At 46.7% G+C, this 5,190-nt stretch overlaps 1 long non-coding RNA gene across 1 annotated transcript; it reads left to right on the top strand.

Moving 5' to 3' along the window:
• Positions 1 to 3,855: 3,855 nt before the first annotated feature.
• LOC142000864 (uncharacterized) lies at positions 3,856 to 4,679 on the top strand. Its single transcript, XR_012642340.1, has 3 exons — positions 3,856 to 3,905; positions 4,013 to 4,070; positions 4,626 to 4,679. It is a non-coding gene; the product is annotated as an uncharacterized LOC142000864 (long non-coding RNA).
• The last annotated feature ends 511 nt before the right edge of the window (positions 4,680 to 5,190 follow it).

Consider the following 5,190-nt stretch of genomic DNA (forward strand, 5'->3'; position numbering starts at 1 on the left):
TTTTTATTTTCTTCCAGAATTCAAGCTGATGGGATGAGCTCTTTTGCGTGTAGCCTCTTCAGGGGTATAAGGGGGAAATTAACAAAGTCTTTGCATTGCGATGTCCCATTTAGCTTTGACAGCCGTTCCTGATGAGCAGGAGACAATGCCTCCTGCCTGGGTTCACCATTTCAGAGCAAACATTTTTTACAGTTGCAAAGCAAAAACTTAAATATTACCTTATAGCATGTGATAAAGATATTATAAGAGAGATCAGCCACTTACAAGCATTTCATAAAGTCTAAGCACTAAACACATTGTCCTAAGTCCAATACCCATCTTAACTATACTAACCCCCAGGGGGACAGCAATGGATTTGTCCCTACTCAGCTGAGGCCTAAAGCCTTGCCAAGAGCTGGCACCTGGTTGGCCAGCATCACAATCAGCCGGAGGAAAAAAGCAGAACCCTCCCACCCTGTGGGAAAGTGCCAAGGACCAGCCTTTGCCCATAAAGAGGCCACGGCACTTGGGCCCAGCCTGTGGTAGTTTGACAGCTGCCATCTTGGCCAACACCAAGGACTGACCCGGGAAACTCCAGAGCTAAAAGCGGGAGCTGCTCTAGCCTGAGCTCTCCAGCTTGGGCCCATACCAGACTCTCATCCTCCGTGGAGGGGGTGCATCACACACATTGACCAGTGAGTTATAGCCGATCAAGAGGCTAACTTCCCAGCCCTCAAACCAACCTCAGGGTCTCTGTCCAAAGCAACTGCCCAGCGGGGGCCATATTGGGAGAGATGCCCACCTCAGGTGCCTTGCAGAGCTTTGGTCTCCCACCTTCTCCAGCCACCTGTGGTGAGTAGTATAAGGGCCCTACCATCAATCAAACCCTGACCCCGCCCCTTGACCCCTTAGCCCCGCCCCCTTGACCCCTCAGCCCCGCCCCTTGACCTCTTAGCCCCACCCACCGGAAGTCCCGCCCCGTGGGTTATTACTTCCGGGGTCAAGGCTGCCACATGACCGGAAGCAAGGTGTGTCATGTGACACCCACCCCACCCCTTGACCCCTTTAGCCCCACCCCTTGACCTCTGCCCCCCCCACCGGAAGTCCTGCCCCATGGGGTATTACTTCCAGGGTCAAGGCTGCCACGTGACCGGAAGCAAGGTATGTCATGTGAACCCTCTAACAACTCCTCCCACTGCCCTCTACCAATCAGGATGGGTTTCGCCCCGTAGGACTTCCCCCCCAAAGAGGAGCTTTGACCAATCAGGGCGAGTTCCGGAGGGGGGTGTCCTCTCCGGAAGTGGGTCTTGTGACCCCTCTAACAACTCCTCCCCCCCCCCCACCAATCAGGATGGGTTTTGCCCCGTAGGACCTCCCAGAGAGGAGCTTTGACCAATCAGGGCGAGTTCCGGGGTGGGGGTGTCCTCTCTGGAAGTGGGTCTTGTGACCCCTCTAACAACTCCTCCCCCCACCCCGCTACCAATCAGGAGGGGTTTTGTTCCGATAGGACCAAGAGGAGATTTGACCAATTAGGATGAGTTCCGGGGGCGGGGTGACCCGTCCGGAAATGATTCGTGTGACCCCTCTAACAACTCCTCCCACCAACCTCTACCAATCAGGCCGGCCCGAGAGCAGATTTGACCAAAATAGGGCAGGTTCTGGGATGGGGTGAACCACCCAGAAGAGGGGCGTATGACCCCTCTGCCAATCAGAGCGCAGCACCATCACCCCATAAGGCCCAGCGTCGGGCAGAAGAGGCTGTCTTTTACCAAGAGCGCGTGTTTTAGAAATCGTGGAAACATGGACTCCTTCACCACCCCCGTGAGAACTTCGGACTTTGTTTTAGCCCCGAGGGCCTTCAACAAACCGCGGAGAAAGCGCTACATCAGCGACAGTTCCGAGGAGGAGGAGGGGGCAATTCAGGGGAGCCCTTTGGCCCAGCCATTGATGGATACCCCGGACCCTGAAACCCAGCCGCTTGTGGGGCCCCACGATGAGCGTGATGGCCTCTTGTTGGCCACCCCCCGGGAGGAGGAAGGTGATCGCAGCTCGGGGAAGTCACTAGTGGACAAGATGAACGCTCAGGTAAATGAATGCTTAAGAAGTGACGGTCGGGATGGGGTTGTAACGGGGCTAGGAACCAGGGATTGTGTAAATCAAAAACCGAGCAGTGGGGTGCTTACGCTGTTTCTTTTTTGAAAAAAATCTCTCAACAGCTCAATGATGCCTTTCTAGAGGACCCGGAGACTCTAGACAGCGTTGCACCAAGCAGCGAAGATGAACCGGGCCCACCTTGTTTTTGCTCAACGCCAATACAAAATGTTGAAGAGGACTCCGAGGATGACGGCTATGAGGAGTTTAGGAGGAGGCTTGGCATGGAACTGACTGAGCCAGTGCCACGTCGTGAGCGTAACAAAGTCATGCAGACTATTGTACGCGTTGCTGTTTATTCTGTTCTTAATCACTGTCTTAGGGAAAAGCTTTTTGAAGATTGTGAGGGCTGTGTCATAGATGCACCAGGCCAGCGGCACCATGACTGTGTGACTTGGACTTCAGTGGATATAAACTGCAAGCTCCGGGGCCTGTGTGCTGAGCTGTGTTTGGAAAGCTTATTAAACACTGTGATTGCCATAGGTTATGCTATGCAATGTCTATGCCTAACCCAAGAACATTTAGCACAAGGGGTGACCTTGATAAATGCTGTGCAATTCAGTGGAGACCCTGACCATGTTTTAAAGAAAATGACCAAACCGGAAGATGCCTGCTTAGAGCGTTATATTGACCGTCTGGTCCGCACAAAAAGTTACAGAACCCTGCTAAAGAAAAAGGCTATTTGTAAGAAATCTAAAAGGATTAAGTTAGAAAATGGTGAGGTGCCAAACATGCGATATAAAACTTGGTAGCTGTAAATTTTAAAAAAAAATCTATTGAAAAGGGCTTTGTGACTATTTGTATTTCTGTTAAAAGGTCTCTGGCCCTTAAGGGAGCTTAAAGTCTTTTTTTCTTTCTTTCTTTTTTTAATGGAGCATCTTGGTTTGTTTTGAAGGAGCTGTATGTCTTTTAAATAAAAAAAATTGTTTGTGAGAACCTAGCTCTTGTGTCTTTTGTGTAAGAGAGACCCATTTACAGCAAAAAAAAAAAAAAAAGCTGAAATGTATGTTGTGGGAGGGGGAAAAATACCCTAAAAATGTGTTTACAATAAAACAAACGGGGATGGTTCAGACATGTGGTTGAGTACAATAGAGTTGACTTATTCTGTTGAACTGAACGGGTTTAACCACCCCCCCCCCTCACTGAATAGCCAGGGTGACTGTGATTACTCACCCTTGTTGCCATAGGGTTAATTTTGATGGGGGTGCACCCATAGTAAGGGAGGTGGGTGGGTGAGGATGGTGAGTTCTGATTAATATGAAATGAAATAAAACCTCAGGAGTTTGCAGATGCTATTGGGCAGTTTAAATATAACCCCTGGAGTTGGTGGAACGCTATAGGCCAGTCTAAATATGGCCCAGGAGTTGGTTGAAGGCCACGGGGCACTTTTTCTAGAAATCACCCCCCGTTCCACCAAACTTTAAGCATGAAAGAACATGTTTTTAAAAACAAAAACAAGCCCCAAGACATTCATTGATAGCTGCAAAGGGCCCCTCACTTGAAATGGTTACTGTAAGAAGGCCCTACAGGGTGGGGGGAACAAAAAGTATTTGAACTTAAAAAAGAAAAGCAGCCCAATTGTGCAGAAAAACTTATTCCCCACCCCCGATCACAAAAGGGAATGCTAGGGAGGGGTGATCCAATCAACCTGCTAACTATTTTGAAACAAAAGAGTTAGGATGGTGTAAAAAAAAAAACAACAAAACCTCAGGTAGCTTGGAGACTGTCTCTTTCAACAGAAACTCTCTTGAATTGCTGCTGGGCTGCAAGTGGAGGTATGTTCCCTGGTTTTTTTTTTAACTCTGAAAATATATATATATTATATAATGCCATTTTTTGGCCATGCTATCTTAGTAAATAATGGTGCATATCTGTATTGCAGTGTGATCTGTTTAGCATGGAGCCAGTAACTTTAAGTTGCAGTTCATCACCAGGCCAAGGTAAAAACCATTTTTAACTGTAGTTGTGCTTAATAACTTCAGGTATTACATAGGTTGAATAGGGATTTGGGAGCTAATACTAACTAACATTTTGGCTTGTTTTTCTTACCCCAAAGACCCCAAGCACACATGGCTGGGGCAGGGCGGGGGCCAGAACAACCAGGGATCTTTTTAAAAGCATGTGGGTTTATTGAAAAGTATTTTGTTGCAAACAGTGTTTTAAACTCTGTGTGTGTGTGTGTGTGTAAAACATAGGCGGTTTTTAAAAAGTATATGTCTACAAACTGATGGTGATGGTGTGTTTCCAATTAGCAGGGTTTTTACTTTGCAAAATGAGATGTATTTTAAAAAAAAAAATATTTGTGGGGGTTGTTTTCAAAGTGGTAGAAATAAACTCAAAACCTGTGATTGTTGTACAGCCTGAAATGGATTATTTTGTTTTAAAGCTATGACTTTTTTAAATAGAAAAAACACTCTAATGGATATTATTTTATTTTATTTTAAAGTTTACTAGACAGTTTCATGTGTTTTATTAGAATGTTGTTTGCTTTACAGCACGGTCAAAACTTGAGCGGGTAAAAATGCTCAAAAGAAAAAGGAAAGAGACAAGTGAAAAGAAAAATTCACAAGTATCAGTGACAGATGGATGGATGAAGCCGGGTAAATATATTTTGCTTATTAGTCTGGTTAATTTATGAGGTTTTGTATTTTAAGTACATACATAGGTGTGGGTGAGAAAGCTGGCAAAGTTACATTTTTGTAAAATGCTTTTTTTCCCCCCTCCTGCCCCAAGCAGGCATATGCAGCCCTTCTGACAAGGCTGTAGTGGGAGCTACAAGGACCCCTCCCCGAGAACCACCAAAGAACCAGGAATCTGCTTTGAGACCTTTATCAACGCAAAACAGCACAAGAGTGCAGATGAAGCATCAGCCCAGTCCAAACCTCATTTACGTCAAACCCAAGGACAAAACAAAACACTCTGGTAAAAAACATCCATGCAAAGACAACTCCAGTTCCTCAGCGGCCACCGCCACGCCAAGCCCTGAGAAAACTGTGAGCGAAAACGCCCACATTCACAAACCCGGAACAGGCGCTCTAGGGATTGTGAATAAAAAACCAA

Source organism: Natator depressus, chromosome 18, assembly GCF_965152275.1.
Source record: "Natator depressus isolate rNatDep1 chromosome 18, rNatDep2.hap1, whole genome shotgun sequence".
Lineage (NCBI taxonomy): Eukaryota > Metazoa > Chordata > Testudines > Cheloniidae > Natator > Natator depressus.